The sequence below is a fragment of the Paramisgurnus dabryanus genome, chromosome 9, assembly GCF_030506205.2.
Source record: "Paramisgurnus dabryanus chromosome 9, PD_genome_1.1, whole genome shotgun sequence".
In the NCBI taxonomy this organism is placed as follows: domain Eukaryota; kingdom Metazoa; phylum Chordata; class Actinopteri; order Cypriniformes; family Cobitidae; genus Paramisgurnus; species Paramisgurnus dabryanus.
In genome coordinates this window covers 1,730,965-1,757,778 of record NC_133345.1, presented here as the reverse complement: position 1 = coordinate 1,757,778, position 26,814 = coordinate 1,730,965, and the positions used below count along the sequence as shown (strand labels likewise).

General features: G+C 35.8%; 7 non-coding genes across 7 annotated transcripts; all 7 read left to right on the top strand.

Moving 5' to 3' along the window:
• Window positions 1-551: 551 nt before the first annotated feature.
• LOC135764298 (U1 spliceosomal RNA) lies at window positions 552-716 on the top strand. The gene has a single exon (XR_010539853.1). It is a non-coding gene; the product is annotated as a U1 spliceosomal RNA (small nuclear RNA).
• Window positions 717-6,392: 5,676 nt separating this feature from the next.
• LOC135764408 (U2 spliceosomal RNA) lies at window positions 6,393-6,583 on the top strand. Its single transcript, XR_010539957.1, has one exon. It is a non-coding gene; the product is annotated as a U2 spliceosomal RNA (small nuclear RNA).
• A 785-nt stretch (window positions 6,584-7,368) lies between these two features.
• LOC135764388 (U1 spliceosomal RNA) lies at window positions 7,369-7,533 on the top strand. Its single transcript, XR_010539937.1, has one exon. It is a non-coding gene; the product is annotated as a U1 spliceosomal RNA (small nuclear RNA).
• A 5,676-nt stretch (window positions 7,534-13,209) lies between these two features.
• Window positions 13,210-13,400, top strand: LOC135764407 (U2 spliceosomal RNA). The gene has a single exon (XR_010539956.1). It is a non-coding gene; the product is annotated as a U2 spliceosomal RNA (small nuclear RNA).
• Window positions 13,401-14,185: 785 nt separating this feature from the next.
• Window positions 14,186-14,350, top strand: LOC135764375 (U1 spliceosomal RNA). The gene has a single exon (XR_010539926.1). It is a non-coding gene; the product is annotated as a U1 spliceosomal RNA (small nuclear RNA).
• Window positions 14,351-20,025: 5,675 nt separating this feature from the next.
• LOC135764406 (U2 spliceosomal RNA) lies at window positions 20,026-20,216 on the top strand. Its single transcript, XR_010539955.1, has one exon. It is a non-coding gene; the product is annotated as a U2 spliceosomal RNA (small nuclear RNA).
• A 785-nt stretch (window positions 20,217-21,001) lies between these two features.
• On the top strand, window positions 21,002-21,166 carry LOC135764363 (U1 spliceosomal RNA). The gene has a single exon (XR_010539915.1). It is a non-coding gene; the product is annotated as a U1 spliceosomal RNA (small nuclear RNA).
• The last annotated feature ends 5,648 nt before the right edge of the window (window positions 21,167-26,814 follow it).

The following is a 26,814-nucleotide window of genomic DNA, read 5'->3' as shown; positions in this document are numbered from 1 at the left end:
CGACACAGCTGAAGGCGCAACAAAAGCGAACGAGACCGATTGGAATGTTAAAAACACCTGAAAACTTTTTTCACTACCCTTCATACTACAGCTGTCGAAAAACCACAGCAACGTCGACAGACCTGGAAGCATAGCTGTACTTGTTTAACTCACAACGACAACGGGTAAGTCATTGAGCCCTGTGTTTTTATTTATCCACGTTCTAAAATTGCTATGCTTTCGTTGTTTCTTGATTGCTCTGTACATTTTTTTTTTGTTTCTATTCCACGTAAAGTTACTTTGTAATAACGAAACCATATATTTGAATGCGCAATTTAAATCCATTTGATTTAAATTGTTTCACATATTTCACTCTACACGGTTCAACCGGGCTGGAAACGGAATAAAAACAGGGTAGATCTCGAAGAATGTTTGGTCTCAGACGTGGCTTCGTGCGCTTTCCACCTGGTCACACACAGTAAATGAAATGTTAGTCGGACGGCCTCCGGGGGCGCCGTCGATGTGATCGGTCACAGGAAGATGCGGCCGTCTGGCCTCAAAGGGTGTCGCTCATACTTACCTGGCAGGGGAGACACCATGATCATGAAGGTGGTTCACCCAGGGCGAGGCTCAGCCATTGCACTCCGGTTGGGCTGACCCTTTGCGAATTCCCCAAATGTGGGAATCTCGACTGCAAAATTTTTGATAGTGGGGGACTGCGTTCGCGCTCTCCCCTGACCTTTGTGTTAAAAATAGATTCGCTTGTCGTTTTACGTAAAATCCAAGAGACGTCTAACCACGGCCCAAGAATACATTAGTCATCAAAAAAGCGGCTATTCAACGACTACATAACTTTTAATAGACAGCGAATAAGTGTCTAGGCTAAAACAAGGCTTAATTTGGGCTGTCAGTGAAAATCTAATAGCCGTTTGACCATTCCAAACGAATAGAATAGCCATTAAATAGAACCACAATCAAACGGCTACATGTCTAAGAGCACAAAATAATGCTTAGATGATTCTTTTACTTCCAATATAAGAGGTTCTCGGGAATGGCAATCATCCAAACTAATAAATTATAAAGGCTTTTATAAGAAAATGACAACAGTTAAACAACCTAGACAGCGTTGGGCAATACAAAATGCTAATAAATACAAGACAAATTGAAATATTGTACATGCATGTACATTAAACAAGCCAACAAATCTGCCAATGGGCTACGACAATTTTTCTTGAATTAAGTGTTTATATCTAGATTTGTTTCTTACCCCTTTGGCAGATTTATTTGCTTGTTTTAAGCCCAAATTCTGAGTTTTTTCTCCCTAAAGGCTAGGTTTATTTTCTTAGGGCATTTTGCTCATCAAAAAATGCATCTTATTTTAAGACTTTCTAGATATTTGTATAGTTAAAACAGTTCGAAATAACAAGTAAGAAATGATTTTTTGCAATGTATTCATTCATTCGCTACCCTTCATACTACAGCTGTCGAAAAACCACAGCAACGTCGACAGACCTGGAAGCGTAGCTGTATTTGTTTAACTCACAAAGACAACGGGTAAAGTATTTTCTTGATTACCTAAATGACTTGCTGTAGGAAAATAAGTTTAGGTTTAAGGGGGGAAATACAGTTTAAAGGGATATTTCAATTTATGATGATAATTCTGTCATCATTTACTCATGCATACAGGCTTACAACAACACGAGGATTAGTTTTTTCTGAGTAACACAAAAGAAGGTATTTTGAGGAATGATGGTAAACCCACAGCAGATAGTCACCATTGACTTCCATAGTAGGAATAAAAAAATATGATGGAATTTAATAGGTACCATCAACCGTGTGCTAACCATCACTTTGCAAAATATTTTCTTCATCATTTATCACGATACTTCCAAAATATTTTTTCCTACTAAGTCAATATTTCATTATTTGCTTTACAAGCTTAAAAATGATGGTGACAGGATTCCATGGTAATCACAAACAGGTAAACAAGTAAAATAATCACTATTTACTTTTAAAAGCATTTTGAAAATTGCTTGCTTATGCTGGGAGTAAAGGTATTTCATGCAAAAGGTATTTCCTCTTTAAAAGGTAATGTATGCTTCTTTTAAAGCTGACACATTTGCCACATTAAAATAACAGAAATGTGTACTGTTTAAACTTTTTGGAGCCGGTGTGTCTGTGTTCTTGGGGCACACATCTACATGTAAAAGCAGAATTGCTTATTATTCTTCTCTATTTCTTGTATAGGTCAATTATGAGTGAAGAACCGTTCACCAAATGAAGACCGCAGCCAGGTGACGGGATCCTGTGGTAATCACAAACAGGTAAACCAGTAAAATAATCATCATTTAATGTTAAAATAATTTTGAAAATTGAAGTTCTGTGTGTTCTTATTGTACTTTATTTATTTCTGCAGGTAAGCACCATACCGTAAGCTTCATTCCCTTTATAACAGGTAAGGTTCATACTGTTTTATTCTTTTGTACTGTTTTATTCGTACTGTTTTAAATCATTCAGTAAATGCAAAGTTAAACTGATGTGTTTTTAATCTAGATTTAAAAGTGTCTACTGTTGAAGCACATCTGATCTCTTCTGAAAGCTGATAATAACTGAATGCTGAGGCACCTTGTTTTGAGTGAACCCTTGTTTTTTCTAAATGACCTGATCCTATTGATCCGAGTAATCGGTTTCATATTCGATTAGCATATCTGTCATGTATTGTAGCCATGAAGTGGTTTTTAAACAAGAAACAGTACTTTTTAAATCCATTGACCATTGCAATAATCGGCCCTGCTGGTGATGAAAGCATGAACAAGTTTCTCTAAGTCCTGTCTTGAGACAAAACCTCTAATTCTGGCAATATTTCTGAGATGGTAGTAAAAGCAGAATTCCTTATTATTTTTCTCTATCTCAGGCTCTACGGCATATATGTCATGATTTTATTTGTCTATTTATATGTCTATTTACAAGGACTGCCTTGGCCAAATGTTATTGTTAATTAATATTGAAGCAGTTATTTAACATAGGTCCTTTGAGTAGTGATTTGTGTAATGATCCATATATCTATTTTTATGTATATTTTTAACTTAGGAATGTGATTTTAAAGCTCATATTTGTTATTGTATGACACCTCTCATGTTATGAAAGTAAAAAATAAATGTATTTTCTGATGTCTTGCATTTCTGTTTTTAAACTGTTAATCCTTATCAAGTGCTATACATTAGAAAGTGGATATAGAGTGAAATGCACACGGTGAATAATGAACGCAGACCTTCAGTGCCGGACCTCTGACCCGCTAACCTCCATCCCGACAGCCAGCGCCTTCTCCGGATGCCATTGCGGTATCGCTTCTCGGCTTTTTGGGTAAGATCGAGTGGACACCGGGGACTACACGTTTAAATGGATTTTTGACCTTCGGCTATGGAAGCGAGGCTTGTTCCGTCCACTCCGTGCATCGACTCTGGCGCTTTCCGGGGACAAATAAGGTGAGTTTAAAATCAGAGTTTGCTTCTTTAGTGCGTGGTTGCCAGTTTGTTTGCCAGTCCGTGGTCCATAATACGTTCCGCGTTCGTGGTCTCTCCATCGCTCAGTACTTTTCTGTGTTTCTATTTTACGTAAAGCTAACACCAAAACGATTGTGGAAGGCGCTATATAGATTGTTCTCAAAGAAAAAAAAACGAGAAACAAACCCATGTGAATATGGGTCAAATTATCTAGGCGGAGCACTTCGTTCAAAGAAAAACGCAACAGAATTGTTTGCGTTGAACAAAGACAATGGTGCCTGCAGACATCGAATGTGTATTGTGGATAAAAAATGGCCAGTGGGGTGGGACAATTTTTCTTGAATTAAGTGTTTATGGGAAAAGTTCACGAATTTTTTCTTACCCTGTAGTCAGATTTATTTGCTTGTTTTAAGCATAAAATAACAGGAGAAGAAATTGTGTAGGGGGAGCAGAGGGTTTTTTTTCGTTCAAAGAAAAGCAGCGTGGCACGAATGAATGTTTGGCTGAAATGCTATCGTAATTTCCCCCTTAATTTTCCTTACAAACATGAAACCAGAGAGAAGGGTCAGTTGGCATCGAATTGCACCTTGTATTCGGTGATTGATTGAGGAAAAATATGCGTATGTGTATATATATACTTGTTTTGTTGAACAGAGACAATGGCCGCGTGCTCCAGCGTCACCTATATGCCTATTTCACAAAATGGCGGCTTTGACCGGAAGTAGGGAAAACATCGTTCAGGTTGCACCACTACGATGGCCACTCAATATAGTATGGACTGACAGCTGCTTTGTTTTCTCCTACACATGAATTTACTTGTAAAAATAACAATAACAGATATTGTCGATTGGTGTTATATTATTTTTTTAGCATTTCGTATTATCAAAATATATCATATGTTAGACAGCTTATCAATTTTAAATAAAATAACGAGACATACATAACTATTCGTGTCTGCTCCCGTTTATTGTAATGAGTGTGCACATTTGGAGAAATACTTAGACATTTTACTTCTTATTTCTTTAGACTGAATAATTATTTCTTATTAATTCCAAAGTATGCGACCCGATGATCTAATCGTGGTGTATGTGCTATTCCTCGTTTGTTTGCCTGCATCCATTGCTTTACGGCTTGCTTGTTGCGTTTAAATGCACATTTGATTTCTTTACCAGCATTGGATTTAGACCATTCAATGAGAAGAGTTAACAGCGTTTATTATGATTGATAAGCCCTCAACGGAGAATGAGGTCGGCATACATTAAAAGCCTTATTTTGTTTTTATCGTGTGCCTTCCAAAATGTATGCGACGAAACTTAAATCACGCAAAATATGAATGGTAACTAGACGTGCTTGTTGTGTGCAAGGAGTGCATTTATTTGTAAACTTTTGCTAAATCAAAATGGTTTATTTGTATTTGCTTTTTACCTGGGTTTTATCAGGTTCGCAGTCGGGACATTTTTAATCCATAGTGTATGCATAATTAATTTCAAAGAAATAAGAAGTAAAATGTGTAAGTATTCCTCAAAATGTGCTTTGGACTAAGTCCCCCGTCATCACAGCAAACGGGAGCAGACCCGAATAGGTATGGCTAGTTATTTTATTAAAAATTTCCAGCCGTCTGTAAATTTATGTTTGAAAGAAAAAAGTAAATTAATATCTTACTTACTGTTTTTGTCTTGTTTTCTAGTGAATATCTGACAATGCTTAAATGGAGATACATTTACTTGGTAAGCAAAGTGGCTTAAGATATTATGTATTGTAATAGAAAATTGTTATAAAAACGTTTTGTTTTTGCTGGGAATTCTTGTATATATTTCACAGCTATATAATTAATTATAATAACGCACTTTTTGTTGATAAACATGTTAAAAAAAAAAACATTAACACATAATAATGTGGCAACAAATCAAATGTGCATTTAAATGCAACAAGCAAAAATAAATAAATAAAGCAAATGCACGGAAAAGAAACGAGGAATAAAAGAAACACCGCGATTAAAAAAATCAGATCGCATACTTTGTAAAATAATTGAAATAAATTATAAAAATCAACAGGTTTATATTTAAAACAAATAAAAAATATCTGCCAGCGGGGTAAGAAAAATAAACTTAATTCTAGTTTCAACTTAATTCAATAATAAACTCAATTTAGGTTTATTTTTCTTACCCCACTGGCAGATATTTTTACTTGTTTTAAGCCTTAACCTATTACATTTTAGAATTTATTTCAGTAAACAAGACTTAAATTCTAAGCCACTTTGCTTATTAAGTAAATGTATCTCGATTTAAGAATTATTTTTTAACTCGAAAACATTAAGAAAATACTAAGTAAACGAACAAATTGGGATGTTCAAAACACTTAAATATTTTTTTTCACTCTACCCTTCATATTACAGCTGTCGAAAAACCACAGCAACGTTGACAGACCCGGAAGCCATGATACATTAGCAGTTTTTAAAATAAGTTAAATCTAGAATCCTTATTGGTTTTAGATACTTTAAAGCAATGAATGATCTTCTTTCTTTTGAATTGATTTGGTATTATGGAGGAGCTCTGTGTCTGGTTATTGAAGATGATTTGTTCTTTGCTCCTATGTTGGCTTATTTTTTTGTTATTTCCGTTACTATATATATTTTTTTCTTTGTTTTTTCTGATTTGAGGTTATGAAAATGTTTTAATTTGTAATAAAGGTTTTTTGAAAATTCTAAATTCTCTCTATCTCTCTCTCTCTCTCTCTCTCTCTCATGAGCGTGGATCAGATCCTGCATTAAAACATGAACTTCTGATTTGCTAGCTCAACGTTCTACCTCTGGGTTATACAATGAGAACGTATAGAGTTAAATGCCCGCTAGCCTCCACCCCAAAAGCCAGCGCCTTCGCCGGCTCCCCCTTTGGCTGCGTCTATTCCGGTATCGCTTCTCGGCCTTTTGGCTAAGATCAAGTGTAGTATCTGTTCTTATCAGTTTAATGTCTGATACGTCTCCTATCCGGGGACTATATGTTAAATGGATTTTTGACCTTCGGAAATGGAAGCGGAGCTTGCTCCTTCCACTCCATGCATCAACATGGTATTGCAGTGTTTCCATGAATGGTGCGCTCCCCATCTCGGGGATAAATAAGTCAAGTATAAAAAAAAGAATTTGCTTCTTTTGTGCGTGAATGACGGTGTTTTTTCTAATCCGTGTGTTTTAAAATTGCTGTGATTTCGTTGGCTTTATTGGTTTAACGAAAAGCTTGCGTGGAAATGAACACGCTGATAAAGAAATGTTTTTGTAATGTATTTAATTAATTTCTTTACAAGTTTGCGGAGGTGATACGAGGACGAATTAAACATCCTCGACACAGCTGAAGGCGCAACAAAAGCGAACGAGACCGATTGGAATGTTAAAAACACCTGAAAACTTTTTTCACTACCCTTCATACTACAGCTGTCGAAAAACCACAGCAACGTCGACAGACCTGGAAGCATAGCTGTACTTGTTTAACTCACAACGACAACGGGTAAGTCATTGAGCCCTGTGTTTTTATTTATCCACGTTCTAAAATTGCTATGCTTTCGTTGTTTCTTGATTGCTCTGTACATTTTTTTTTGTTTCTATTCCACGTAAAGTTACTTTGTAATAACGAAACCATATATTTGAATGCGCAATTTAAATCCATTTGATTTAAATTGTTTCACATATTTCACTCTACACGGTTCAACCGGGCTGGAAACGGAATAAAAACAGGGTAGATCTCGAAGAATGTTTGGTCTCAGACGTGGCTTCGTGCGCTTTCCACCTGGTCACACACAGTAAATGAAATGTTAGTCGGACGGCCTCCGGGGGCGCCGTCGATGTGATCGGTCACAGGAAGATGCGGCCGTCTGGCCTCAAAGGGTGTCGCTCATACTTACCTGGCAGGGGAGACACCATGATCATGAAGGTGGTTCACCCAGGGCGAGGCTCAGCCATTGCACTCCGGTTGGGCTGACCCTTTGCGAATTCCCCAAATGTGGGAATCTCGACTGCAAAATTTCTGATAGTGGGGGACTGCGTTCGCGCTCTCCCCTGACCTTTGTGTTAAAAATAGATTCGCTTGTCGTTTTACGTAAAATCCAAGAGACGTCTAACCACGGCCCAAGAATACATTAGTCATCAAAAAAGCGGCTATTCAACGACTACATAACTTTTAATAGACAGCGAATAAGTGTCTAGGCTAAAACAAGGCTTAATTTGGGCTGTCAGTGAAAATCTAATAGCCGTTTGACCATTCCAAACGAATAGACTAGCCATTAAATAGAACCACAATCAAACGGCTACATGTCTAAGAGCACAAAATAATGCTTAGATGATTCTTTTACTTCCAATATAAGAGGTTCTCGGGAATGGCAATCATCCAAACTAATAAATTATAAAGGCTTTTATAAGAAAATGACAACAGTTAAACAACCTAGACAGCGTTGGGCAATACAAAATGCTAATAAATACAAGACAAATTGAAATATTGTACATGCATGTACATTAAACAAGCCAACAAATCTGCCAATGGGCTACGACAATTTTTCTTGAATTAAGTGTTTATATCTAGATTTGTTTCTTACCCCTTTGGCAGATTTATTTGCTTGTTTTAAGCCCAAATTCTGAGTTTTTTCTCCCTAAAGGCTAGGTTTATTTTCTTAGGGCATTTTGCTCATCAAAAAATGCATCTTATTTTAAGACTTTCTAGATATTTGTATAGTTAAAACAGTTCGAAATAACAAGTAAGAAATGATTTTTTGCAATGTATTCATTCATTCGCTACCCTTCATACTACAGCTGTCGAAAAACCACAGCAACGTCGACAGACCTGGAAGCGTAGCTGTATTTGTTTAACTCACAAAGACAACGGGTAAAGTATTTTCTTGATTACCTAAATGACTTGCTGTAGGAAAATAAGTTTAGGTTTAAGGGGGGAAATACAGTTTAAAGGGATATTTCAATTTATGATGATAATTCTGTCATCATTTACTCATGCATACAGGCTTACAACAACACGAGGATTAGTTTTTTCTGAGTAACACAAAAGAAGGTATTTTGAGGAATGATGGTAAACCCACAGCAGATAGTCACCATTGACTTCCATAGTAGGAATAAAAAAATATGATGGAATTTAATAGGTTCCATCAACCGTGTGCTAACCATCACTTTGCAAAATATTTTCTTCATCATTTATCACGATACTTCCAAAATATTTTTTCCTACTAAGTCAATATTTCATTATTTGCTTTACAAGCTTAAAAATGATGGTGACAGGATTCCATGGTAATCACAAACAGGTAAACAAGTAAAATAATCACTATTTACTTTTAAAAGCATTTTGAAAATTGCTTGCTTATGCTGGGAGTAAAGGTATTTCATGCAAAAGGTATTTCCTCTTTAAAAGGTAATGTATGCTTCTTTTAAAGCTGACACATTTGCCACATTAAAATAACAGAAATGTGTACTGTTTAAACTTTTTGGAGCCGGTGTGTCTGTGTTCTTGGGGCACACATCTACATGTAAAAGCAGAATTGCTTATTATTCTTCTCTATTTCTTGTATAGGTCAATTATGAGTGAAGAACCGTTCACCAAATGAAGACCGCAGCCAGGTGACGGGATCCTGTGGTAATCACAAACAGGTAAACCAGTAAAATAATCATCATTTAATGTTAAAATAATTTTGAAAATTGAAGTTCTGTGTGTTCTTATTGTACTTTATTTATTTCTGCAGGTAAGCACCATACCGTAAGCTTCATTCCCTTTATAACAGGTAAGGTTCATACTGTTTTATTCTTTTGTACTGTTTTATTCGTACTGTTTTAAATCATTCAGTAAATGCAAAGTTAAACTGATGTGTTTTTAATCTAGATTTAAAAGTGTCTACTGTTGAAGCACATCTGATCTCTTCTGAAAGCTGATAATAACTGAATGCTGAGGCACCTTGTTTTGAGTGAACCCTTGTTTTTTCTAAATGACCTGATCCTATTGATCCGAGTAATCGGTTTCATATTCGATTAGCATATCTGTCATGTATTGTAGCCATGAAGTGGTTTTTAAACAAGAAACAGTACTTTTTAAATCCATTGACCATTGCAATAATCGGCCCTGCTGGTGATGAAAGCATGAACAAGTTTCTCTAAGTCCTGTCTTGAGACAAAACCTCTAATTCTGGCAATATTTCTGAGATGGTAGTAAAAGCAGAATTCCTTATTATTTTTCTCTATCTCAGGCTCTACGGCATATATGTCATGATTTTATTTGTCTATTTATATGTCTATTTACAAGGACTGCCTTGGCCAAATGTTATTGTTAATTAATATTGAAGCAGTTATTTAACATAGGTCCTTTGAGTAGTGATTTGTGTAATGATCCATATATCTATTTTTATGTATATTTTTAACTTAGGAATGTGATTTTAAAGCTCATATTTGTTATTGTATGACACCTCTCATGTTATGAAAGTAAAAAATAAATGTATTTTCTGATGTCTTGCATTTCTGTTTTTAAACTGTTAATCCTTATCAAGTGCTATACATTAGAAAGTGGATATAGAGTGAAATGCACACGGTGAATAATGAACGCAGACCTTCAGTGCCGGACCTCTGACCCGCTAACCTCCATCCCGACAGCCAGCGCCTTCTCCGGATGCCATTGCGGTATCGCTTCTCGGCTTTTTGGGTAAGATCGAGTGGACACCGGGGACTACACGTTTAAATGGATTTTTGACCTTCGGCTATGGAAGCGAGGCTTGTTCCGTCCACTCCGTGCATCGACTCTGGCGCTTTCCGGGGACAAATAAGGTGAGTTTAAAATCAGAGTTTGCTTCTTTAGTGCGTGGTTGCCAGTTTGTTTGCCAGTCCGTGGTCCATAATACGTTCCGCGTTCGTGGTCTCTCCATCGCTCAGTACTTTTCTGTGTTTCTATTTTACGTAAAGCTAACACCAAAACGATTGTGGAAGGCGCTATATAGATTGTTCTCAAAGAAAAAAAAACGAGAAACAAACCCATGTGAATATGGGTCAAATTATCTAGGCGGAGCACTTCGTTCAAAGAAAAACGCAACAGAATTGTTTGCGTTGAACAAAGACAATGGTGCCTGCAGACATCGAATGTGTATTGTGGATAAAAAATGGCCAGTGGGGTGGGACAATTTTTCTTGAATTAAGTGTTTATGGGAAAAGTTCACGAATTTTTTCTTACCCTGTAGTCAGATTTATTTGCTTGTTTTAAGCATAAAATAACAGGAGAAGAAATTGTGTAGGGGGAGCAGAGGGTTTTTTTTCGTTCAAAGAAAAGCAGCGTGGCACGAATGAATGTTTGGCTGAAATGCTATCGTAATTTCTCCCTTAATTTTCCTTACAAACATGAAACCAGAGAGAAGGGTCAGTTGGCATCGAATTGCACCTTGTATTCGGTGATTGATTGAGGAAAAATATGCGTATGTGTATATATATACTTGTTTTGTTGAACAGAGACAATGGCCGCGTGCTCCAGCGTCACCTATATGCCTATTTCACAAAATGGCGGCTTTGACCGGAAGTAGGGAAAACATCGTTCAGGTTGCACCACTACGATGGCCACTCAATATAGTATGGACTGACAGCTGCTTTGTTTTCTCCTACACATGAATTTACTTGTAAAAATAACAATAACAGATATTGTCGATTGGTGTTATATTATTTTTTTAGCATTTCGTATTATCAAAATATATCATATGTTAGACAGCTTATCAATTTTAAATAAAATAACGAGACATACATAACTATTCGTGTCTGCTCCCGTTTATTGTAATGAGTGTGCACATTTGGAGAAATACTTAGACATTTTACTTCTTATTTCTTTAGACTGAATAATTATTTCTTATTAATTCCAAAGTATGCGACCCGATGATCTAATCGTGGTGTATGTGCTATTCCTCGTTTGTTTGCCTGCATCCATTGCTTTACGGCTTGCTTGTTGCGTTTAAATGCACATTTGATTTCTTTACCAGCATTGGATTTAGACCATTCAATGAGAAGAGTTAACAGCGTTTATTATGATTGATAAGCCCTCAACGGAGAATGAGGTCGGCATACATTAAAAGCCTTATTTTGTTTTTATCGTGTGCCTTCCAAAATGTATGCGACGAAACTTAAATCACGCAAAATATGAATGGTAACTAGACGTGCTTGTTGTGTGCAAGGAGTGCATTTATTTGTAAACTTTTGCTAAATCAAAATGGTTTATTTGTATTTGCTTTTTACCTGGGTTTTATCAGGTTCGCAGTCGGGACATTTTTAATCCATAGTGTATGCATAATTAATTTCAAAGAAATAAGAAGTAAAATGTGTAAGTATTCCTCAAAATGTGCTTTGGACTAAGTCCCCCGTCATCACAGCAAACGGGAGCAGACCCGAATAGGTATGGCTAGTTATTTTATTAAAAATTTCCAGCCGTCTGTAAATTTATGTTTGAAAGAAAAAAGTAAATTAATATCTTACTTACTGTTTTTGTCTTGTTTTCTAGTGAATATCTGACAATGCTTAAATGGAGATACATTTACTTGGTAAGCAAAGTGGCTTAAGATATTATGTATTGTAATAGAAAATTGTTATAAAAACGTTTTGTTTTTGCTGGGAATTCTTGTATATATTTCACAGCTATATAATTAATTATAATAACGCACTTTTTGTTGATAAACATGTTAAAAAAAAAAACATTAACACATAATAATGTGGCAACAAATCAAATGTGCATTTAAATGCAACAAGCAAAAATAAATAAATAAAGCAAATGCACGGAAAAGAAACGAGGAATAAAAGAAACACCGCGATTAAAAAAATCAGATCGCATACTTTGTAAAATAATTGAAATAAATTATAAAAATCAACAGGTTTATATTTAAAACAAATAAAAAATATCTGCCAGCGGGGTAAGAAAAATAAACTTAATTCTAGTTTCAACTTAATTCAATAATAAACTCAATTTAGGTTTATTTTTCTTACCCCACTGGCAGATATTTTTACTTGTTTTAAGCCTTAACCTATTACATTTTAGAATTTATTTCAGTAAACAAGACTTAAATTCTAAGCCACTTTGCTTATTAAGTAAATGTATCTCGATTTAAGAATTATTTTTTAACTCGAAAACATTAAGAAAATACTAAGTAAACGAACAAATTGGGATGTTCAAAACACTTAAATATTTTTTTTCACTCTACCCTTCATATTACAGCTGTCGAAAAACCACAGCAACGTTGACAGACCCGGAAGCCATGATACATTAGCAGTTTTTAAAATAAGTTAAATCTAGAATCCTTATTGGTTTTAGATACTTTAAAGCAATGAATGATCTTCTTTCTTTTGAATTGATTTGGTATTATGGAGGAGCTCTGTGTCTGGTTATTGAAGATGATTTGTTCTTTGCTCCTATGTTGGCTTATTTTTTTGTTATTTCCGTTACTATATATATTTTTTTCTTTGTTTTTTCTGATTTGAGGTTATGAAAATGTTTTAATTTGTAATAAAGGTTTTTTGAAAATTCTAAATTCTCTCTATCTCTCTCTCTCTCTCTCTCTCTCTCATGAGCGTGGATCAGATCCTGCATTAAAACATGAACTTCTGATTTGCTAGCTCAACGTTCTACCTCTGGGTTATACAATGAGAACGTATAGAGTTAAATGCCCGCTAGCCTCCACCCCAAAAGCCAGCGCCTTCGCCGGCTCCCCCTTTGGCTGCGTCTATTCCGGTATCGCTTCTCGGCCTTTTGGCTAAGATCAAGTGTAGTATCTGTTCTTATCAGTTTAATGTCTGATACGTCTCCTATCCGGGGACTATATGTTAAATGGATTTTTGACCTTCGGAAATGGAAGCGGAGCTTGCTCCTTCCACTCCATGCATCAACATGGTATTGCAGTGTTTCCATGAATGGTGCGCTCCCCATCTCGGGGATAAATAAGTCAAGTATAAAAAAAAGAATTTGCTTCTTTTGTGCGTGAATGACGGTGTTTTTTCTAATCCGTGTGTTTTAAAATTGCTGTGATTTCGTTGGCTTTATTGGTTTAACGAAAAGCTTGCGTGGAAATGAACACGCTGATAAAGAAATGTTTTTGTAATGTATTTAATTAATTTCTTTACAAGTTTGCGGAGGTGATACGAGGACGAATTAAACATCCTCGACACAGCTGAAGGCGCAACAAAAGCGAACGAGACCGATTGGAATGTTAAAAACACCTGAAAACTTTTTTCACTACCCTTCATACTACAGCTGTCGAAAAACCACAGCAACGTCGACAGACCTGGAAGCATAGCTGTACTTGTTTAACTCACAACGACAACGGGTAAGTCATTGAGCCCTGTGTTTTTATTTATCCACGTTCTAAAATTGCTATGCTTTCGTTGTTTCTTGATTGCTCTGTACATTTTTTTTTGTTTCTATTCCACGTAAAGTTACTTTGTAATAACGAAACCATATATTTGAATGCGCAATTTAAATCCATTTGATTTAAATTGTTTCACATATTTCACTCTACACGGTTCAACCGGGCTGGAAACGGAATAAAAACAGGGTAGATCTCGAAGAATGTTTGGTCTCAGACGTGGCTTCGTGCGCTTTCCACCTGGTCACACACAGTAAATGAAATGTTAGTCGGACGGCCTCCGGGGGCGCCGTCGATGTGATCGGTCACAGGAAGATGCGGCCGTCTGGCCTCAAAGGGTGTCGCTCATACTTACCTGGCAGGGGAGACACCATGATCATGAAGGTGGTTCACCCAGGGCGAGGCTCAGCCATTGCACTCCGGTTGGGCTGACCCTTTGCGAATTCCCCAAATGTGGGAATCTCGACTGCAAAATTTCTGATAGTGGGGGACTGCGTTCGCGCTCTCCCCTGACCTTTGTGTTAAAAATAGATTCGCTTGTCGTTTTACGTAAAATCCAAGAGACGTCTAACCACGGCCCAAGAATACATTAGTCATCAAAAAAGCGGCTATTCAACGACTACATAACTTTTAATAGACAGCGAATAAGTGTCTAGGCTAAAACAAGGCTTAATTTGGGCTGTCAGTGAAAATCTAATAGCCGTTTGACCATTCCAAACGAATAGACTAGCCATTAAATAGAACCACAATCAAACGGCTACATGTCTAAGAGCACAAAATAATGCTTAGATGATTCTTTTACTTCCAATATAAGAGGTTCTCGGGAATGGCAATCATCCAAACTAATAAATTATAAAGGCTTTTATAAGAAAATGACAACAGTTAAACAACCTAGACAGCGTTGGGCAATACAAAATGCTAATAAATACAAGACAAATTGAAATATTGTACATGCATGTACATTAAACAAGCCAACAAATCTGCCAATGGGCTACGACAATTTTTCTTGAATTAAGTGTTTATATCTAGATTTGTTTCTTACCCCTTTGGCAGATTTATTTGCTTGTTTTAAGCCCAAATTCTGAGTTTTTTCTCCCTAAAGGCTAGGTTTATTTTCTTAGGGCATTTTGCTCATCAAAAAATGCATCTTATTTTAAGACTTTCTAGATATTTGTATAGTTAAAACAGTTCGAAATAACAAGTAAGAAATGATTTTTTGCAATGTATTCATTCATTCGCTACCCTTCATACTACAGCTGTCGAAAAACCACAGCAACGTCGACAGACCTGGAAGCGTAGCTGTATTTGTTTAACTCACAAAGACAACGGGTAAAGTATTTTCTTGATTACCTAAATGACTTGCTGTAGGAAAATAAGTTTAGGTTTAAGGGGGGAAATACAGTTTAAAGGGATATTTCAATTTATGATGATAATTCTGTCATCATTTACTCATGCATACAGGCTTACAACAACACGAGGATTAGTTTTTTTCTGAGTAACACAAAAGAAGGTATTTTGAGGAATGATGGTAAACCCACAGCAGATAGTCACCATTGACTTCCATAGTAGGAATAAAAAAATATGATGGAATTTAATAGGTACCATCAACCGTGTGCTAACCATCACTTTGCAAAATATTTTCTTCATCATTTATCACGATACTTCCAAAATATTTTTTCCTACTAAGTCAATATTTCATTATTTGCTTTACAAGCTTAAAAATGATGGTGACAGGATTCCATGGTAATCACAAACAGGTAAACAAGTAAAATAATCACTATTTACTTTTAAAAGCATTTTGAAAATTGCTTGCTTATGCTGGGAGTAAAGGGATTTCATGCAAAAGGTATTTCCTCTTTAAAAGGTAATGTATGCTTCTTTTAAAGCTGACACATTTGCCACATTAAAATAACAGAAATGTGTACTGTTTAAACTTTTTGGAGCCGGTGTGTCTGTGTTCTTGGGGCACACATCTACATGTAAAAGCAGAATTGCTTATTATTCTTCTCTATTTCTTGTATAGGTCAATTATGAGTGAAGAACCGTTCACCAAATGAAGACCGCAGCCAGGTGACGGGATCCTGTGGTAATCACAAACAGGTAAACCAGTAAAATAATCATCATTAAATGTTAAAATAATTTTGAAAATTGAAGTTCTGTGTGTTCTTATTGTACTTTATTTATTTCTGCAGGTAAGCACCATACCGTAAGCTTCATTCCCTTTATAACAGGTAAGGTTCATACTGTTTTATTCTTTTGTACTGTTTTATTCGTACTGTTTTAAATCATTCAGTAAATGCAAAGTTAAACTGATGTGTTTTTAATCTAGATTTAAAAGTGTCTACTGTTGAAGCACATCTGATCTCTTCTGAAAGCTGATAATAACTGAATGCTGAGGCACCTTGTTTTGAGTGAACCCTTGTTTTTTCTAAATGACCTGATCCTATTGATCCGAGTAATCGGTTTCATATTCGATTAGCATATCTGTCATGTATTGTAGCCATGAAGTGGTTTTTAAACAAGAAACAGTACTTTTTAAATCCATTGACCATTGCAATAATCGGCCCTGCTGGTGATGAAAGCATGAACAAGTTTCTCTAAGTCCTGTCTTGAGACAAAACCTCTAATTCTGGCAATATTTCTGAGATGGTAGTAAAAGCAGAATTCCTTATTATTTTTCTCTATCTCAGGCTCTACGGCATATATGTCATGATTTTATTTGTCTATTTATATGTCTATTTACAAGGACTGCCTTGGCCAAATGTTATTGTTAATTAATATTGAAGCAGTTATTTAACATAGGTCCTTTGAGTAGTGATTTGTGTAATGATCCATATATCTATTTTTATGTATATTTTTAACTTAGGAATGTGATTTTAAAGCTCATATTTGTTATTGTATGACACCTCTCATGTTATGAAAGTAAAAAATAAATGTATTTTCTGATGTCTTGCATTTCTGTTTTTAAACTGTTAATCCTTATCAAGTGCTATACATTAGAAAGTGGATATAGAGTGAAATGCACACGGTGAATAATGAACGCAGACCTTCAGTGCCGGACCTCTGACCCGCTAACCTCCATCCCGACAGCCAGCGCCTTCTCCGGATGCCATTGCGGTATCGCTTCTCGGCTTTTTGGGTAAGATCGAGTGGACACCGGGGACTACACGTTTAAATGGATTTTTGACCTTCGGCTATGGAAGCGAGGCTTGTTCCGTCCACTCCGTGCATCGACTCTGGCGCTTTCCGGGGACAAATAAGGTGAGTTTAAAATCAGAGTTTGCTTCTTTAGTGCGTGGTTGCCAGTTTGTTTGCCAGTCCGTGGTCCATAATACGTTCCGCGTTCGTGGTCTCTCCATCGCTCAGTACTTTTCTGTGTTTCTATTTTACGTAAAGCTAACACCAAAACGATTGTGGAAGGCGCTATATAGATTGTTCTCAAAGAAAAAAAAACGAGAAACAAACCCATGTGAATATGGGTCAAATTATCTAGGCGGAGCACTTCGTTCAAAGAAAAACGCAACAGAATTGTTTGCGTTGAACAAAGACAATGGTGCCTGCAGACATCGAATGTGTATTGTGGATAAAAAATGGCCAGTGGGGTGGGACAATTTTTCTTGAATTAAGTGTTTATGGGAAAAGTTCACGAATTTTTTCTTACCCTGTAGTCAGATTTATTTGCTTGTTTTAAGCATAAAATAACAGGAGAAGAAATTGTGTAGGGGGAGCAGAGGGTTTTTTTCGTTCAAAGAAAAGCAGCGTGGCACGAATGAATGTTTGGCTGAAATGCTATCGTAATTTCCCCCTTAATTTTCCTTACAAACATGAAACCAGAGAGAAGGGTCAGTTGGCATCGAATTGCACCTTGTATTCGGTGATTGATTGAGGAAAAATATGCGTATGTGTATATATATACTTGTTTTGTTGAACAGAGACAATGGCCGCGTGCTCCAGCGTCACCTATATGCCTATTTCACAAAATGGCGGCTTTGACCGGAAGTAGGGAAAACATCGTTCAGGTTGCACCACTACGATGGCCACTCAATATAGTATGGACTGACAGCTGCTTTGTTTTCTCCTACACATGAATTTACTTGTAAAAATAACAATAACAGATATTGTCGATTGGTGTTATATTATTTTTTTAGCATTTCGTATTATCAAAATATATCATATGTTAGACAGCTTATCAATTTTAAATAAAATAACGAGACATACATAACTATTCGTGTCTGCTCCCGTTTATTGTAATGAGTGTGCACATTTGGAGAAATACTTAGACATTTTACTTCTTATTTCTTTAGACTGAATAATTATTTCTTATTAATTCCAAAGTATGCGACCCGATGATCTAATCGTGGTGTATGTGCTATTCCTCGTTTGTTTGCCTGCATCCATTGCTTTACGGCTTGCTTGTTGCGTTTAAATGCACATTTGATTTCTTTACCAGCATTGGATTTAGACCATTCAATGAGAAGAGTTAACAGCGTTTATTATGATTGATAAGCCCTCAACGGAGAATGAGGTCGGCATACATTAAAAGCCTTATTTTGTTTTTATCGTGTGCCTTCCAAAATGTATGCGACGAAACTTAAATCACGCAAAATATGAATGGTAACTAGACGTGCTTGTTGTGTGCAAGGAGTGCATTTATTTGTAAACTTTTGCTAAATCAAAATGGTTTATTTGTATTTGCTTTTTACCTGGGTTTTATCAGGTTCGCAGTCGGGACATTTTTAATCCATAGTGTATGCATAATTAATTTCAAAGAAATAAGAAGTAAAATGTGTAAGTATTCCTCAAAATGTGCTTTGGACTAAGTCCCCCGTCATCACAGCAAACGGGAGCAGACCCGAATAGGTATGGCTAGTTATTTTATTAAAAATTTCCAGCCGTCTGTAAATTTATGTTTGAAAGAAAAAAGTACATTAATATCTTACTTACTGTTTTTGTCTTGTTTTCTAGTGAATATCTGACAATGCTTAAATGGAGATACATTTACTTGGTAAGCAAAGTGGCTTAAGATATTATGTATTGTAATAGAAAATTGTTATAAAAACGTTTTGTTTTTGCTGGGAATTCTTGTATATATTTCACAGCTATATAATTAATTATAATAACGCACTTTTTGTTGATAAACATGTTAAAAAATACATTAACACATAATAATGTGGCAACAAATCAAATGTGCATTTAAATGCAACAAGCAAAAATAAATAAATAAAGCAAATGCACGGAAAAGAAACGAGGAATAAAAGAAACACCGCGATTAAAAAAATCAGATCGCATACTTTGTAAAATAATTGAAATAAATTATAAAAATCAACAGGTTTATATTTAAAACAAATAAAAAATATCTGCCAGCGGGGTAAGAAAAATAAACTTAATTCTAGTTTCAACTTAATTCAATAATAAACTCAATTTAGGTTTATTTTTCTTACCCCACTGGCAGATATTTTTACTTGTTTTAAGCCTTAACCTATTACATTTTAGAATTTATTTCAGTAAACAAGACTTAAATTCTAAGCCACTTTGCTTATTAAGTAAATGTATCTCGATGTAAGAATTATTTTTTAACTCGAAAACATTAAGAAAATACTAAGTAAACGAACAAATTGGGATGTTCAAAACACTTAAATATTTTTTTTCACTCTACCCTTCATATTACAGCTGTCGAAAAACCACAGCAACGTTGACAGACCCGGAAGCCATGATACATTAGCAGTTTTTAAAATAAGTTAAATCTAGAATCCTTATTGGTTTTAGATACTTTAAAGCAATGAATGATCTTCTTTCTTTTGAATTGATTTGGTATTATGGAGGAGCTCTGTGTCTGGTTATTGAAGATGATTTGTTCTTTGCTCCTATGTTGGCTTATTTTTTTGTTATTTCCGTTACTATATATATTTTTTTCTTTGTTTTTTCTGATTTGAGGTTATGAAAATGTTTTAATTTGTAATAAAGGTTTTTTGAAAATTCTAAATTCTCTCTATCTCTCTCTCTCTCTCTCTCTCTCTCTCATGAGCGTGGATCAGATCCTGCATTAAAACATGAACTTCTGATTTGCTAGCTCAACGTTCTACCTCTGGGTTATACAATGAGAACGTATAGAGTTAAATGCCCGCTAGCCTCCACCCCAAAAGCCAGCGCCTTCGCCGGCTCCCCCTTTGGCTGCGTCTATTCCGGTATCGCTTCTCGGCCTTTTGGCTAAGATCAAGTGTAGTATCTGTTCTTATCAGTTTAATGTCTGATACGTCTCCTATCCGGGGACTATATGTTAAATGGATTTTTGACCTTCGGAAATGGAAGCGGAGCTTGCTCCTTCCACTCCATGCATCAACATGGTATTGCAGTGTTTCCATGAATGGTGCGCTCCCCATCTCGGGGATAAATAAGTCAAGTATAAAAAAAAGAATTTGCTTCTTTTGTGCGTGAATGACGGTGTTTTTTCTAATCCGTGTGTTTTAAAATTGCTGTGATTTCGTTGGCTTTATTGGTTTAACGAAAAGCTTGCGTGGAAATGAACACGCTGATAAAGAAATGTTTTTGTAATGTATTTAATTAATTTCTTTACAAGTTTGCGGAGGTGATACGAGGACGAATTAAACATCCTCGACACAGCTGAAGGCGCAACAAAAGCGAACGAGACCGATTGGAATGTTAAAAACACCTGAAAACTTTTTTCACTACCCTTCATACTACAGCTGTCGAAAAACCACAGCAACGTCGACAGACCTGGAAGCATAGCTGTACTTGTTTAACTCACAACGACAACGGGTAAGTCATTGAGCCCTGTGTTTTTATTTATCCACGTTCTAAAATTGCTATGCTTTCGTTGTTTCTTGATTGCTCTGTACATTTTTTTTTGTTTCTATTCCACGTAAAGTTACTTTGTAATAACGAAACCATATATTTGAATGCGCAATTTAAATCCATTTGATTTAAATTGTTTCACATATTTCACTCTACACGGTTCAACCGGGCTGGAAACGGAATAAAAACAGGGTAGATCTCGAAGAATGTTTGGTCTCAGACGTGGCTTCGTGCGCTTTCCACCTGGTCACACACAGTAAATGAAATGTTAGTCGGACGGCCTCCGGGGGCGCCGTCGATGTGATCGGTCACAGGAAGATGCGGCCGTCTGGCCTCAAAGGGTGTCGCTCATACTTACCTGGCAGGGGAGACACCATGATCATGAAGGTGGTTCACCCAGGGCGAGGCTCAGCCATTGCACTCCGGTTGGGCTGACCCTTTGCGAATTCCCCAAATGTGGGAATCTCGACTGCAAAATTTCTGATAGTGGGGGACTGCGTTCGCGCTCTCCCCTGACCTTTGTGTTAAAAATAGATTCGCTTGTCGTTTTACGTAAAATCCAAGAGACGTCTAACCACGGCCCAAGAATACATTAGTCATCAAAAAAGCGGCTATTCAACGACTACATAACTTTTAATAGACAGCGAATAAGTGTCTAGGCTAAAACAAGGCTTAATTTGGGCTGTCAGTGAAAATCTAATAGCCGTTTGACCATTCCAAACGAATAGACTAGCCATTAAATAGAACCACAATCAAACGGCTACATGTCTAAGAGCACAAAATAATGCTTAGATGATTCTTTTACTTCCAATATAAGAGGTTCTCGGGAATGGCAATCATCCAAACTAATAAATTATAAAGGCTTTTATAAGAAAATGACAACAGTTAAACAACCTAGACAGCGTTGGGCAATACAAAATGCTAATAAATACAAGACAAATTGAAATATTGTACATGCATGTACATTAAACAAGCCAACAAATCTGCCAATGGGCTACGGCAATTTTTCTTGAATTAAGTGTTTATATCTAGATTTGTTTCTTACCCCTTTGGCAGATTTATTTGCTTGTTTTAAGCCCAAATTCTGAGTTTTTTCTCCCTAAAGGCTAGGTTTATTTTCTTAGGGCATTTTGCTCATCAAAAAATGCATCTTATTTTAAGACTTTCTAGATATTTGTATAGTTAAAACAGTTCGAAATAACAAGTAAGAAATGATTTTTTGCAATGTATTCATTCATTCGCTACCCTTCATACTACAGCTGTCGAAAAACCACAGCAACGTCGACAGACCTGGAAGCGTAGCTGTATTTGTTTAACTCACAAAGACAACGGGTAAAGTATTTTCTTGATTACCTAAATGACTTGCTGTAGGAAAATAAGTTTAGGTTTAAGGGGGGAAATACAGTTTAAAGGGATATTTCAATTTATGATGATAATTCTGTCATCATTTACTCATGCATACAGGCTTACAACAACACGAGGATTAGTTTTTTCTGAGTAACACAAAAGAAGGTATTTTGAGGAATGATGGTAAACCCACAGCAGATAGTCACCATTGACTTCCATAGTAGGAATAAAAAAATATGATGGAATTTAATAGGTACCATCAACCGTGTGCTAACCATCACTTTGCAAAATATTTTCTTCATCATTTATCACGATACTTCCAAAATATTTTTTCCTACTAAGTCAATATTTCATTATTTGCTTTACAAGCTTAAAAATGATGGTGACAGGATTCCATGGTAATCACAAACAGGTAAACAAGTAAAATAATCACTATTTACTTTTAAAAGCATTTTGAAAATTGCTTGCTTATGCTGGGAGTAAAGGTATTTCATGCAAAAGGTATTTCCTCTTTAAAAGGTAATGTATGCTTCTTTTAAAGCTGACACATTTGCCACATTAAAATAACAGAAATGTGTACTGTTTAAACTTTTTGGAGCCGGTGTGTCTGTGTTCTTGGGGCACACATCTACATGTAAAAGCAGAATTGCTTATTATTCTTCTCTATTTCTTGTATAGGTCAATTATGAGTGAAGAACCGTTCACCAAATGAAGACCGCAGCCAGGTGACGGGATCCTGTGGTAATCACAAACAGGTAAACCAGTAAAATAATCATCATTTAATGTTAAAATAATTTTGAAAATTGAAGTTCTGTGTGTTCTTATTGTACTTTATTTATTTCTGCAGGTAAGCACCATACCGTAAGCTTCATTCCCTTTATAACAGGTAAGGTTCATACTGTTTTATTCTTTTGTACTGTTTTATTCGTACTGTTTTAAATCATTCAGTAAATGCAAAGTTAAACTGATGTGTTTTTAATCTAGATTTAAAAGTGTCTACTGTTGAAGCACATCTGATCTCTTCTGAAAGCTGATAATAACTGAATGCTGAGGCACCTTGTTTTGAGTGAACCCTTGTTTTTTCTAAATGACCTGATCCTATTGATCCGAGTAATCGGTTTCATATTCGATTAGCATATCTGTCATGTATTGTAGCCATGAAGTGGTTTTTAAACAAGAAACAGTACTTTTTAAATCCATTGACCATTGCAATAATCGGCCCTGCTGGTGATGAAAGCATGAACAAGTTTCTCTAAGTCCTGTCTTGAGACAAAACCTCTAATTCTGGCAATATTTCTGAGATGGTAGTAAAAGCAGAATTCCTTATTATTTTTCTCTATCTCAGGCTCTACGGCATATATGTCATGATTTTATTTGTCTATTTATATGTCTATTTACAAGGACTGCCTTGGCCAAATGTTATTGTTAATTAATATTGAAGCAGTTATTTAACATAGGTCCTTTGAGTAGTGATTTGTGTAATGATCCATATATCTATTTTTATGTATATTTTTAACTTAGGAATGTGATTTTAAAGCTCATATTTGTTATTGTATGACACCTCTCATGTTATGAAAGTAAAAAATAAATGTATTTTCTGATGTCTTGCATTTCTGTTTTTAAACTGTTAATCCTTATCAAGTGCTATACATTAGAAAGTGGATATAGAGTGAAATGCACACGGTGAATAATGAACGCAGACCTTCAGTGCCGGACCTCTGACCCGCTAACCTCCATCCCGACAGCCAGCGCCTTCTCCGGATGCCATTGCGGTATCGCTTCTCGGCTTTTTGGGTAAGATCGAGTGGACACCGGGGACTACACGTTTAAATGGATTTTTGACCTTCGGCTATGGAAGCGAGGCTTGTTCCGTCCACTCCGTGCATCGACTCTGGCGCTTTCCGGGGACAAATAAGGTGAGTTTAAAATCAGAGTTTGCTTCTTTAGTGCGTGGTTGCCAGTTTGTTTGCCAGTCCGTGGTCCATAATACGTTCCGCGTTCGTGGTCTCTCCATCGCTCAGTACTTTTCTGTGTTTCTATTTTACGTAAAGCTAACACCAAAACGATTGTGGAAGGCGCTATATAGATTGTTCTCAAAGAAAAAAAAACGAGAAACAAACCCATGTGAATATGGGTCAAATTATCTAGGCGGAGCACTTCGTTCAAAGAAAAACGCAACAGAATTGTTTGCGTTGAACAAAGACAATGGTGCCTGCAGACATCGAATGTGTATTGTGGATAAAAAATGGCCAGTGGGGTGGGACAATTTTTCTTGAATTAAGTGTTTATGGGAAAAGTTCACGAATTTTTTCTTACCCTGTAGTCAGATTTATTTGCTTGTTTTAAGCATAAAATAACAGGAGAAGAAATTGTGTAGGGGGAGCAGAGGGTTTTTTTTCGTTCAAAGAAAAGCAGCGTGGCACGAATGAATGTTTGGCTGAAATGCTATCGTAATTTCCCCCTTAATTTTCCTTACAAACATGAAACCAGAGAGAAGGGTCAGTTGGCATCGAATTGCACCTTGTATTCGGTGATTGATTGAGGAAAAATATGCGTATGTGTATATATATACTTGTTTTGTTGAACAGAGACAATGGCCGCGTGCTCCAGCGTCACCTATATGCCTATTTCACAAAATGGCGGCTTTGACCGGAAGTAGGGAAAACATCGTTCAGGTTGCACCACTACGATGGCCACTCAATATAGTATGGACTGACAGCTGCTTTGTTTTCTCCTACACATGAATTTACTTGTAAAAATAACAATAACAGATATTGTCGATTGGTGTTATATTATTTTTTTAGCATTTCGTATTATCAAAATATATCATATGTTAGACAGCTTATCAATTTTAAATAAAATAACGAGACATACATAACTATTCGTGTCTGCTCCCGTTTATTGTAATGAGTGTGCACATTTGGAGAAATACTTAGACATTTTACTTCTTATTTCTTTAGACTGAATAATTATTTCTTATTAATTCCAAAGTATGCGACCCGATGATCTAATCGTGGTGTATGTGCTATTCCTCGTTTGTTTGCCTGCATCCATTGCTTTACGGCTTGCTTGTTGCGTTTAAATGCACATTTGATTTCTTTACCAGCATTGGATTTAGACCATTCAATGAGAAGAGTTAACAGCGTTTATTATGATTGATAAGCCCTCAACGGAGAATGAGGTCGGCATACATTAAAAGCCTTATTTTGTTTTTATCGTGTGCCTTCCAAAATGTATGCGACGAAACTTAAATCACGCAAAATATGAATGGTAACTAGACGTGCTTGTTGTGTGCAAGGAGTGCATTTATTTGTAAACTTTTGCTAAATCAAAATGGTTTATTTGTATTTGCTTTTTACCTGGGTTTTATCAGGTTCGCAGTCGGGACATTTTTAATCCATAGTGTATGCATAATTAATTTCAAAGAAATAAGAAGTAAAATGTGTAAGTATTCCTCAAAATGTGCTTTGGACTAAGTCCCCCGTCATCACAGCAAACGGGAGCAGACCCGAATAGGTATGGCTAGTTATTTTATTAAAAATTTCCAGCCGTCTGTAAATTTATGTTTGAAAGAAAAAAGTACATTAATATCTTACTTACTGTTTTTGTCTTGTTTTCTAGTGAATATCTGACAATGCTTAAATGGAGATACATTTACTTGGTAAGCAAAGTGGCTTAAGATATTATGTATTGTAATAGAAAATTGTTATAAAAACGTTTTGTTTTTGCTGGGAATTCTTGTATATATTTCACAGCTATATAATTAATTATAATAACGCACTTTTTGTTGATAAACATGTTAAAAAATACATTAACACATAATAATGTGGCAACAAATCAAATGTGCATTTAAATGCAACAAGCAAAAATAAATAAATAAAGCAAATGCACGGAAAAGAAACGAGGAATAAAAGAAACACCGCGATTAAAAAAATCAGATCGCATACTTTGTAAAATAATTGAAATAAATTATAAAAATCAACAGGTTTATATTTAAAACAAATAAAAAATATCTGCCAGCGGGGTAAGAAAAATAAACTTAATTCTAGTTTCAACTTAATTCAATAATAAACTCAATTTAGGTTTATTTTTCTTACCCCACTGGCAGATATTTTTACTTGTTTTAAGCCTTAACCTATTACATTTTAGAATTTATTTCAGTAAACAAGACTTAAATTCTAAGCCACTTTGCTTATTAAGTAAATGTATCTCGATTTAAGAATTATTTTTTAACTCGAAAACATTAAGAAAATACTAAGTAAACGAACAAATTGGGATGTTCAAAACACTTAAATATTTTTTTTCACTCTACCCTTCATATTACAGCTGTCGAAAAACCACAGCAACGTTGACAGACCCGGAAGCCATGATACATTAGCAGTTTTTAAAATAAGTTAAATCTAGAATCCTTATTGGTTTTAGATACTTTAAAGCAATGAATGATCTTCTTTCTTTTGAATTGATTTGGTATTATGGAGGAGCTCTGTGTCTGGTTATTGAAGATGATTTGTTCTTTGCTCCTATGTTGGCTTATTTTTTTGTTATTTCCGTTACTATATATATTTTTTTCTTTGTTTTTTCTGATTTGAGGTTATGAAAATGTTTTAATTTGTAATAAAGGTTTTTTGAAAATTCTAAATTCTCTCTATCTCTCTCTCTCTCTCTCTCTCTCTCATGAGCGTGGATCAGATCCTGCATTAAAACATGAACTTCTGATTTGCTAGCTCAACGTTCTACCTCTGGGTTATACAATGAGAACGTATAGAGTTAAATGCCCGCTAGCCTCCACCCCAAAAGCCAGCGCCTTCGCCGGCTC